General features: G+C 41.3%; 1 long non-coding RNA gene across 3 annotated transcripts in view; it reads left to right on the top strand.

Annotated features, from left to right (window-relative positions):
* The window catches only part of LOC109275062 (uncharacterized), a 342535-nt gene that overhangs the window by 10660 nt on the left and 319469 nt on the right, over positions 1–12406 (top strand). For 2 of the 3 annotated variants that reach the window (XR_002083959.2, XR_002083958.2), the window contains exon 1: positions 999–1187. The exons of the other annotated variant lie outside the window; for it this stretch is intronic. This is a non-coding gene — a long non-coding RNA (uncharacterized LOC109275062). Of the gene's footprint in view, positions 1–998; positions 1188–12406 lie in introns of those variants that run through there. 3 annotated transcript variants of the gene reach the window in all.

Genomic DNA, 12406 nt, shown 5'->3' with positions numbered 1-12406 from the left:
TTCCTTCAATCAGGAGACAGACTCAGACAGTTGTTCAGTTTTGTAAAAACACTTCTCTGTAATTCTACAGCTGTGTCTTAGGTGGTAACTGATAGTGATGTTTTGATCACAGCTTTACAGATGGTGAGGTCCTAGACACAGCAGCTTTCTCTGAGCAAGTGAGAGGCCCTGGAAGACACACGCCTTTCCCATAGGTCAGCGTAAGGAACTTGGATGTGAAACTCTATGCTAATACTAGTAGGCTGGATTGCTTGCTCTGGTGTGTGCGTGCGCGTGTGTGTGTGTGTGTGTGTGTGTGTGTATGTGTTCATATGTATTTCTTTTTTAAGCACGAGGTATGGATTCCAACCTCCTGTTTTAAATATCACAATCCTTGGATTACAAATAGAAAAAATACTTTTTTTTTTTTGAAAAATGCAAATTATTAACCAGTAAAATTGGCATCTGAAACCCCGTGCATTACCAAGTGGGTAAATTACAGAATTATTGTATCCTTTGCAGCTTAGAAGAGACACTCAGCGTTACTCAGAGCTGGAGACCCAAATAATTTCTAACACAGCCTAGGCCTTTGGAGTCCCCTTCTCCTGGTCCTGTGGTACACCACACTGCCTTTTCTTGAGGATCTTTCTTTTATTTTTTTAATTTTTAAGAATTTTTAACGTTTATTCACTTTTGCGAAACAGAGCAAGACTGAGTGTGTGGAAGCAGCCATAGAGAATACTGAAATGAATGAGCATGCCGTGTTCCAATAAAGCTTTATCTACAAACATAATGGCAGGCCTGATTTGGCCTGAGGGCTATCATTTGCTGTCCCTTGTTTTATACCATTGGTGTTACAGTGATTTCTACTTGTTGGTCGTAAAAAGGCTAATGTGTCCGGGAGAGTTAAAACCGCCGCCCCGCCTGGTGGTGAGCTGGGCTGTTGCATCACAGCACACATGTGATTGGGCTTCCTTCCAGGTCTGTGTATGGTCAGACTCTGAGCCAGCAGCCAAGACAGTGAGCCTGGCACCCACGGTGCTCCAGTTTCCAGAAAGAATCACGAATACCCTTCCTGTGCAGATAAAGGAACAATTGTACTACAGGAGAACTTACTGGAAAGTAACGTGGGGTCACCAGGAAGGAAAAGGAATTCACTCCTCAGTCACAGTCTTCAGTCTGGTTGGGAGTCACTCAGACTTGGAAAGGTCAGTTAGGATGCATGTCTGATTTTGGCAGGCCTCCAGGGCTCTGCACTCACGGAATAATACCTTGGCTTTGGTGATTACAATGGCACACTCAGAGCTTTCTTTGGCTGCTCTGGCCATCCTTTCCTCCTCACAGTCAGGTACATGATTCCTTCCAGTATTTCACCCTCATGTGTCATCTGCCCATGCTAAGATTTATTTCTGTCAACTAAAATCTCCAGTAGACTCAGTTTGCCTTCTTTCAGTTTTATCTTTCACAAACCTTGACAACATGGCTTTTGAGTCTCATACCCCGTGCTTCCCATCCCTGGGATCTGGTCTCAGGTTTGAGGCCCTGGAAGACAAATGTCTTTGCAGAAGTCGATGCAAGGAGCTGGGTTTGAACCCTATTATGCCAGTGGACTGGATGAGTGTCCCTGTGTGTGCACATGGGTACGTGCATCTGACTTCAACCTTCAAATCATAAGATCACCTTCCCCTTGGGCCTCTCTGCTCAGCGAAGCTCCTTCAGCAGGCTTGGTGCCCTCAGTTAGATTCAAGAGTGGGTATTCTCTGGCTGTCATTCTCTAGTCATCTCTCCTTCTCATTTTTTATCAGGTGGATCCACATCATGGTCTGTTTCAAAGTTGAAGGAGGGGCTTTCAGAGGCTGGATGACTTTTTCAACGGATTTAATGATCTAATACTAAAGAAAAGTACATGCATTACCTGTTTTGATGATCAGTTGGCCACACTGGATATTGGTCATAAAAGCTCTTAATGGAGGTCTAAATTTTTAGTGTTGAAGTGTTTTAGGGGAAAAAAAAATCACACATTATTATTATTTTCTCCAAGTAGCACTCTGGCCCTTAGGGAAAGGGATGTTGGTCGTTATATGAGAGGAAGCAGAAATGAAGAGGAAGGAAGGAAGGCAGGAATTTGATTATTTCTTCATAAACAGCTGATTCCTTTAGCACCTGGCTGTGGCTCCTGCTGCTGTGAGAAGAATATCAATGGCTTTAATATTCCATTGTTTGTGGCTGGAAAGCATTTGCTTGCTGTTCTAAGCTGCTTGGCTCTCAGATTGGCAACGGGGCAGAAAATGTGGTGGATATAAGAAGAAAACAAGCCAAAGTGCTTTAAGTCAGGTTAGCTTCCCCTTTAAAGCCCATCTGGGATTTCTTTCTCTCTCCTTTCTTAATAAATCTGTTTGATTTGTAGCTATATTTCTCACCCTGAAGAGTGGCATATTCTTCAGTGTACAGGTTCTATTGTTCTGCTCACGTTATGGTTTTTTTGTTAGTATTTTTAATGGCCTACTTTGTTTTGACGAAATCCTATCTTCTTCAGTAACACCAACGTTGACGAATGATTAATGAATACAAATGAAAAAACCACTCTCAAAACAGAAGCTAGAAAAGGTGGGGGAAGAGCCAGTGGGCAGATGAATTTGAAATGGCTCATTACCACAAGGTGGCGCTGTTAAAACACCTCATTTTAAAGTCCTAAAAAAAGGTTGCAAATAAAGAAGGAAAACACAAAATTAAAGACCCTTTCATAAGAAAATACTTGGTATCACAAGAGTGGAGTGAGCATGTGTGATGTTATTTGTGCGTGCATGTGTATTGAAGATATAATCGTTACGGGGAGAAGTGATAGAATTGTGTTTGTTTTTTGAGAGAGGTGTTTAATGATTGATACTCTCATAATTCAAATAGTAAATATTTTTATTGGGTTTTTTAAGTATGTTTAATTACAACTGGGTCCTTCCTGGAGTTTTCTGCAGCATGACATTGTGGACATCAGAATGATAGGTTAAATTCACCATTGCTTAATCTACTTGCTTTCTCCATAGAGAGCTTGCACACTAGGGGCATTTATTTGAAAACAATTAGTGCTCCATTAGGGGAAACATGAAGCTAGCAGGGTCTCAAATGTTCTTGACTGCTGTGGGAACTTGGTGTGTGGAAAGAGGGTAAGTTAATACAGTACTTGGAAAATACTTCCTTACTTTAAAACGTGTTGTCTATTATGCGACTCCCTTGATGCCACTACTATTGTTGTTAAAAGTGAATGTTTTCATGTTTGTGCATTCTTTGTTTGTCTAGAGTATCATTTACTGATGGACAGAGAGATGAAAAGCTGATATTTTTCAAGGTTGTACTTTGAAGGAAAGGTGTTCATATAATGGTCCAGATCATCTTACTCCTGAGCAAAGGCAGGAGTGGAAAGTTATCTAACACAAGTGAGTAGAAGCACCCAAACTATACATGGATGTTCCCTTACTCCATCCTCATAGCAATTCTCTGAATCAGATGATGTTAATATCTCCATTCTCAAGAGAGGTTCTGAGAAGTTAAGTAACCTGTCAACTGTCACAAAGCCACCGTGTGGCACAATCAGGAGTTGAGTTCAGAAATTATTCAAGGGAGGATATGCAAGGAAATGAAAAGGAAAAGGTCTAGGCTGTCTTGCAATTTGTATTTAGACAAAGCCTGATCACATAATGTGGATCTCTTTGAAAGAAAAATAAACCTGCTTTCCCTACAGCCAGATGAGGGCTATAGGTAGAGTAATACACACATGCATGTACACACATATATATATATATTTTTTTCTACTTCTCATATGCAATTTTCATCTCTGTCTTAGCATAACTATAACATTTCCCACCATCCACAAAGCGTGTTCCGTGAATTTTTACCATAGCTGGGGGAAGCACTACAAGTTGATCATGAAAGCTGTAGCTGTGATATCTCCCAGATAACTCATACTACAGAGGCACTGACCCAGCTGGAAATGCAATTCATGATAGAGAACTCAACTGATTTCTGCTTCAGGAAAAATTACGTTAATGGGAGTATGAAACTCTGACGACAGTGATACATGCTAGATACTCCGTATGCTGGCAGAATCTGAGCCTATAGTAATATAAAAAATCCTCTTTATTGTTTTGAAGTATCTGAAAGAATTATATGTCTATAATTAGACTTTATAATTGAATTCTATTTAGGGTAGTAGTATTAAGCCTATATTTTGCAAAGATACCTGTGTGTCCATCTGGGAAATTGTGTGGAAGGAGATAGTTTGTGTGGGGTGGGGGTGATGGTGGGTGTGAAGGGAGTGTAATGGAGGAGGTGGACTTTGGTCATCTATCTGAGCGTATTCTGGAGCAGGTGGGCGATTTCTTATACATATGGTATTTTGTATATGTGGGATATTTGATTTTGGTGTCAAGTCCCATAGTATATTGGGAATCTAAGTGGTTTATTTAGGTTTGTTTGTCTATGTATGTATGTATTTATTTATTATTTTTATTATTTATTTATGTATTCATCACACAATCATACTTAAAATATTCAAATATTTTGATGATTTGTTTTTAAAAATGAGAAAAGATGCCCTGTGACCTCTGGCTTTCAGGATTGAACGTGACACAGTATTTGGAAAGAAAAAAAATCATTATAGATCTCAGAGAGGTGCATCACAAAGGATTTAAATTCTTAGTTTGATATATATAAGAAAAGGAAAGAATCTCATTCTGTGATGACAAATCTTGAACCAGCCCGAGGCTGACTAATATAGAAGTAAAAGCACCAGGAAGCATTTTGACAAGCCGCAGACCTGGGGTTTATGCTGCAGTTTTGAATGGTGTCCTCTAGTGGTTCGGAAACAGTGACAGGAGTGTCATTTATTTGGCTGTTTCTTGGCTCGTTTTTCATTCCTGTATGTTACAAAGGGATCTCACTGTAGAGAAGGGAATCAGAAGACCTGGATCAGCAGGCAGCTTGGAGACTTTTTTGTTTTGTTTTGTTTATGAGAAAGGTATGTGGCTTATCTTCTAGCGTACTACTTACTAGCTGTGTTTTCAGGATAGTATTTTTGATGTCGAAAAAGTGCTTCCTGCCTGGTATTGCACTTGCACTGTTGCCATTTGTGTTTTGCTGCAGTTGAAACATGGTGTGACTTGGTCTAGTTCCCAGCTCCTGGAGACCACAGGAAGCACAGACAGGTACCTGCTTGATTCTCCACGGCTGCAGACATTCCCCAGGGTGCATCAGGTAGCACACACTGCACTTCCTGTGTCATGCCCACGTCCAGCTGTCAGGCCCTCACCCAGAGGGCTGGGGGAGTACTTGGGACTATTTTGTTGATTTGGACTCAAGGTTAAGCAATTGTTTTAGATCTGAGGAAACTTACCTTAAGGAATATTAAAAGGTCTCATGAAAGAGTTGGAAGGATTGGCTCCATGTCGGTTTGTTAATGAGACTTGAGTCATACTTATCTTGGTAAGTAATCGGTTAATAAATGATTTCGATATGATATTTCCTTTTCTTCTTAAAAGTTTTTCCCTGGCCGTAAAGGGTTGCCAAGGACATGGTGGTCTTTGGTGATTTCCTGTGCACCTTTTGCATTTCTTTTTTTTAATGACACCTCCCCAGTATGGAGAAGCAATAGAGGAAAAAGGAAATCTAGGGAAAATAATCAAATGCAGGATCAGGAATCAAGCTGAGATTTTTGCGTTCCATGTTCTGTATACTGCTTTGGCATTGTTAATAGCAAGCTAAGTATTTAATAGCTAAGCAACAAGAACTTGAGACTCGAGCCCCATTTTTGAGATTCACATACACCAAAAACTATTGGGAAGCAACACCTGAAGTGTACATTTATTACTAATTTATTTACACAAGACCTCATTCTTTAAGGAAGTTAGTGGTTTGCAGCAATAACATGTACAATAAATAATAGCAAAATATGAAACAGAGGAGCTGGAATATGTATTTCAGGACAAAAAGCCAATATGAACTTAACCAAAGGACTTCAAGAATGTTCCATGAGGGCTCATCAGCTGTTACAGTCCTGCCTCCTGTCTGGCAGCAAGCCAAGATGAGGCCAAGTGTAAAAAGGACCACAGGCAGAAAGTAAGGAACATGGAAGCCTTCCCTGACAAACACATCCTCTCTGAGTGCCCATAATTCTCACCATTCCTTAATCACTCATTGTGCTGAACACTAGATCATGGAGAAGCTTAAGAGGGTTGATTTATCTGCATATCAAATCACTATTAATTGTTACAGAATGGGGCCTGAAGCAGGTACATTTTGTTGGCAAAAGGGGGTTGGGTCAGGAGCTTAGCACCCTCAGGCCAAGTCCCAGGTGGGCACGTACCCCAAGGGCCTCGTACATAGTGGGGGACAGGCAGTGTGAGAGTCAGGAGCTCTGATTACAAACAGGATCTGTACTGTAGCTTTCTTTTTTCTTTTAATTGGCACTGGTATAATAGGATTTCAAAATAAAAGGAAGCCAAGGATTTATAATTGCTTTGTAGAGAAATATTTACCCTTATTTCTAGGAAATGAAAGAAAAGTGGGTAGGGATGTCCTCTTCTTATAGGAAGATACAGATTGCTTGCTTTATTTGGCATCTGCTACAACCTGTTGGCCGAATTATAATTTGGCCAAGTCAAGAAGACACAGGGAAGCAAAGGATTCAGGCTAGCAAAATTTTATTTCGGTCTTTTACAGACTTTTGTGGATCACGCTGTGATGCAAGGAATAGGTATCTGCAAACGACCTTTGATGCCTTCTCTTCTCTGGGTTGCCTAGACAGTGATTCAGCTGGTCTGGGGGACTTCCCTGTCTCAGGGGGAGATGTTGTGCCCAAGATCAGCTTCTCACAGGGTGGGTGACTTTTCTCGCGGCAGGAAGGCCTGCAATTCCACATGGGCCTCAAGATCTCTGGATGATGGGTGGCTGGCTTTCTTGGGCAATTCTGATAAAGTTAGCATCTAAACACAGCCCTCCTAGCAACAGGAATCTGTCTGCACTTCCTACAACAAGGCCACTTTCTCCTGCATATCCTTAACAAAGGTACAGAGGAAAGGGGGTTGGGTTTCTTTACTGCACAAGTAAGCCACGGTGCTTGTCTAGCAGAGTGCCCCGGCCACTCTCTATGGGGCGAAGAGTGACCCCACCTTCTCTCCTCTCCTCTTGCCTAACTGTGCAAGCCTCCACTTTCCTCAATAAAGCCCTTTCTTTAACCCATATTCTGTGATGTCGCAGTTCCTCTAAGGTCCGTGCGTGACAGGTTGCGATCCATGAGACTCACCTTTAGAGCAGTTGTAAAGGCAACAGGAACGATAGCCTTTGTAGCCCACATTTAAATTGTGACCCAGAGGTCACTAGAATAACATAGCAAAATGGCATTTTCTTCATGATTAAAAATCCTCAGAGTGCCTGGGTGGCTCATTCAGTTGAATGTCTGACTCTTGGGTTTGTATTGGGTCATGGTCTTGTGGTTCTTGAGATCAAGCTCTGGGTCAGGCTCTGTGCTGTTGGTGCAGAGCCTTGGGATTCTCTCTCTCCCCTATCTCTGCCCAGCTCTCCGCCCCCCCCCCCCACCCCGCCCTGCTGCCGCTGCCTTTAAAACAAAACAGCCCTCTTCGGTTCAAGGTTAGTTCTGGACCTGGAGTTAATTGACTCTGCTTAGGCACCATTTATAGCCTCACAGGGTAGAATGTTCCCTCTACTTAAATTCTAACTTCATTCCTGTTAATTATGTTGCTCTCTGTAGGTAAGTATTAAGCAGACCATAAAATGCAGCGTTTATGGTCAGATTTCATATGGGGACCTGAGTGAATGATGTACAACACTGTAGATAGTTTCATTAACATGATCACTCTCACTAATGAATATTTACCCACCTCACACTGGGTGCTCTGCTCTGCTGACTGCATGCTGAATGATCCTAGCATTGGTAACAAATACAGGTTCCAGCGTTGTGGAAATAGTAAAGCCTTATGCAAGTGTAAAGTCGTCACTCAGTTTTATTCATTTTATTGTTGTTATTGTTGTTGGAACACTGGTTAATTCAATTCTGTCCCCTGAATTGAACTTTAACCAGGATTAGTTTTTATGACAACTAAGGGCATTGCTCACCAACGAAGGAAAATAAGGATTGAATTGCTTTTCACACGTCCTTTTAAACCTTCTGTCTGAATATCATAGAACTCTGCTATTTTATTTATTAATTTATTTTTAACATAGTTTATTGTGTAGATTCAAATAGGTCTTGAGACTATAGTGTTCCCTAAAACAGAACATCTGCTTGTAATTAAAGTATTATGTCACATATTCAGCTCACTTATGGTTATAGAGTGCTATCTACCACTTTCCATATTAACAAAGGACTTTATTAAACTGTAGACAAAAATCTAAATCATTACATGAAATAGAACAATGAGCGCTATTTAAGTTGAAGTGCCATCCAAAGGTAGAGAATTACAGTAATAGATTGGGAATTATGCATTGTAGGAAGATTTGTGCTCTTTATTTCTTATTTTATTTTATCACAGAATTTTATTGATCATTGATCATAATCTTTAGTTGAAGACATGTGGTTTAGTATTTTTAATAGAATAATGAACACCTGTGAAGTCCCTGTCCAACCCCAGAACAAGGCCACCACCAGAAAAACAAACAAAAAAACCCCTACTCTTGGGGTGCCTGGGTGGCTCAGTTGGTTAAATGTCTGACTTCAGCTCAGGTCATGATCTTGTGGTTTGTGGGTTCAAGCCTCACATTGGGCTCTGTGCTGACAGCTGGAGCCTGGAGCCTGCTTCAGATTCTGTGTCTCCCTTTCTCTCTTCCCCTCCCCAACTTGTGCGTGCGCTCTCTCTCTCTCTCTCTCTCTTAAACATTAAAACCTACTCTTACCGCTACTCATAAATGGTGAGTTAACCTGTAGCGCCCCTTCCTGGTTGTTTCCTTACCGTCAGCAGCAGCATCATTATTATTTCCTTGAACTGATATAGTGGCTATTAAATTTTGCCCCCATAGGCCGTGTAAACTGCATGCCATAGAAGGTTAAGCTAATATAACCAACCAGTACTGGGTACTTTGGTTAATCAAACATGACCACGCTCCTTTGGCAGTACTGTTTTTGCAGGTGTAGTGTCAACTGCGTACCTACTGAGAGAATTGTACTTCTAGCAGGCACATCCCATGTTCTTGAGGCTTCTTGACCATTTGAGCGTCATCCTTGGTTGATTAGTTCATTCATCCATTCATATATTCAGAGAACATTTCCTGAGAGCTAGGCGCTGGGCTTGGTGCTAGGGCTTCAAAAGCCAAACTGGGGAGGCAGAGTTGCAGAGAGGTCATTGTAATTGGAAGTGAGAAGTGAAAGAAAGCTGTGTGCAAAGGGCGTTGCTTGGGTAGGAGAAGGTGAGGGCCACTCTCTCCGTTCTGATAGAGCTAGTGGAGGCCACCTAAGGAGGTGATGTGTGTCCTGGGGATTTTCCTGATGAACAAGAGATGGAGGTTTAAGGCAACACTGAATAAAGTTACTCTAACGAAACAGAGGGAGATAGCTGCCCCTCCCTCCTCTGAAAGCCTGCTGGCTTTGTCAAATTGTTCATACCCGCCACTAGCCAGAAAATGAAAGTATAAAACTACTTGGAGACCTAGTTCTAGGCTGGGGTTTATTTCGTGCATACACTATTAGAAGTAAACTTTGTGAACAAATGGAATGGTGTACTTGCACGGTCTCAGAATGTGCAGTGGGCAGATATAACCAGCATGCAAGCACACCATTGTGAGAAGATAGGTGGTTGCAACATCTTTACTAACCCCAAAGATAAAAAGGTGTGTGGTAATTCAATAATATCACAGTGCTATCCCGGAAGTACTTGTCTTCTTGTCTGTTACACAGGCACTCAATTCTGTGTCATTTCTACCACAGAAATACAAAATGCACTTGGAAAAAACCCAGAACCAAACAGAAAACAGTGTCTCCTGAGGTTTCTCCTTTATCTGTTCCCTGGAGATAATGGGGAAAGACTAGTAAACGAAGATGAGAACAGCATCATTTGGGTGTACAATCCATATAATGATGCCGTGACAATAATTCTTTGTTTCTTACACTAATCGAGTCAAAGGCTTATAATAATATGATTCTGAAGCCAGAGCAGACAGCAGATTTCTGTGGACCATAGTCTCTCAATTAGATTTCTGTGGCTTAGCTACAGGAAGCCATCAGAAGTTAAAGACTTAATTTTTCTCATGGTGTTTCCTAAAGAAACATGAGCAGTATGCAGTTTTCCTAACCACCTCTCCATCTTGAAACATTTTGTTCTCTCTGCTTTCTGCTGCCATTGTCAATATGGCAATTCATTATTGCAGTCATGATGAATGGGCTGATGCTGTCTTTGTTCTCACTTTCCTGAATTATCCTCTAGTTAGGGAGAACCTGCACTGGTCTTGGGAGACCCATAGCTTATCTGGACTGGCCTGATACCTGTGAACAGCCCTCTTTGGTAAGCACCTGGACTAGGTTCCAGTTCTCCCTCCAAACTTCAGATTTAAAAGCACTCCCATATCAAGGTTAAAAAAAAAAAAAAGCCATTTCAGTAAAATTTTTTTCTGAGCTGATGGGCTGCTCTTGTGGCATGTCCTGGAAGTTATTGTCAGATTTCAAAGAGATCATTTAGTACTCAGGGGGCAAAGGTGGGACAGTGTGGTAGTGAGTAGTTAAATACAGGGCAAAGTGACCCTCTGAAGATTTTGGAAGAGTCATCTTTCATGCCACAGCTGTATATTCTTGGCAGCATTAGGATGGTATTGTCTTTTTTTACTTATTTTGACTCTGGGGGCCGTCGGAAGGTGGACATTTTGGTATTCTGTACTTGGCCAAGCAGTAGCTACTTACCTTCAGCATCGGTGCCCTGAGAATAGGTCACAGCTTGTTATGACACCGGTAGGATGTGGCAGGAAGGCCTGGAAACCCGACAACCTAGGGTTCAATTTCTGTATCCTCCTTTGATTTTTAAGACGAGTGGGATTCGATTTTTTATTCATTTCACTGATGTCACGTTTTCACTGATGAAAGTGAGTGGACATGTCATGTTTACCTCTTCCACCTTGTGGGACAAAGTAGGAACAAGCGGGGGTGGGGGACAAGGTGAAGAGAGTCCGTGTTCATCACTCCACTAAGGCCATGGGGAGGGATGTATCCCTTCTTTTCTCGCTGAGGACACAAGTTCATAGAACAAAAACATTAAAGTTCTCCCTTGAGTTGTAACTGGGTTATATAAGGCCTTTAATAGGCTTTACTGAGTTCTGTGCAAATACTAACTCATTAAAACCCATGATGTAGGCACTATTATTATCCTTCTCATTTCACAGAAAAGAAAGTAACTTGCCCAAGGTCACACAGCTAGTAAGATGTGGAACAGGGATTCAAACCCAGCAGTATATTCTGGAATCTGCACTCTCAATTGCCATGCTTGGTTGCTACTCCTCCACCTGGTGCTGGCTGGTTCTTCTCTAGTACCTCTTGGGAAAGCATATGTTCCATGTTTGTTTAAAAAAAAAAAAAGGCTCATATAACCTCTTAATAATAGGATGTGATGTCATTTTGTGCCCACTGCTTTCCAGGTAGTATTTCAAGTGGAGTGAGTCCTGAGCCTAAGAAGGGCTACTCATGATTGGAAGGGTACCACCGACAGGGATTGTTGGCCTTCTCAATGACAAGCCTGCCCTTCCTAAGATTTAGGAAACTTGTATCCATGGGCTTTAACCCCAAAAGTATAAACAAAAGAGGAAACAAAGTGAATTGGCTTCTCAATTGTAAACTCCAAAGGAAAGTATAAAAAAAAATCAGTGGTGGTGTTTTGATAGTCAAGGTCAAAGAATTCATTTCGCTTTTCAGAATGAAACAACTTTTACTGTGTCAGACTTTATGGCCTTATATAATTTATGTACTCCCCTAATGTTGGTGGCTCATGGAAACTCAGTAAAGTTGCTCTAGGAAACCATAATCATCGATTTATTTGAATTCTGGATCCTCCTCTGGGGAGTATGTTTATTGCCCCCTTTTATACTCCCAGTGTGCCCTATGACATCTGAGCAGTGAGTATTTTCCCCTAATGTGGCATTAAGATTAAAGACCCTAACTGTGTTGATTTGTAGCAAAATGAAGTTTGTTGTTGACTTGTTTGACTGTCCTTGTCTTTCATTTTATGTTGCAATTTAGGGTAGGGAATAATTTGCTAAAACGTCTTGTCTCATCCTTATGAATTTCAGAAAGCAGATTGAAACAAAGACCTATCTCAGATGGTGGTGCTTCCTGTTTTGTACCTACTTTGAAAGTCTCATTTAACCTAATATTGAGACTCTCTGAGCACTCAATTCCCTAGTTTCCCTGGTGCAACCTAGGTAAACATGCTGGTTGGTGAGTAAA

Source organism: Panthera pardus, unplaced genomic scaffold, assembly GCF_024362965.1.
Source record: "Panthera pardus isolate Hobbes unplaced genomic scaffold, ASM2436296v1 HiC_scaffold_2, whole genome shotgun sequence".
Classification (NCBI taxonomy): Eukaryota; Metazoa; Chordata; class Mammalia; order Carnivora; family Felidae; genus Panthera; species Panthera pardus.
This window is presented reverse-complemented; position numbering and strand designations above follow the sequence as displayed.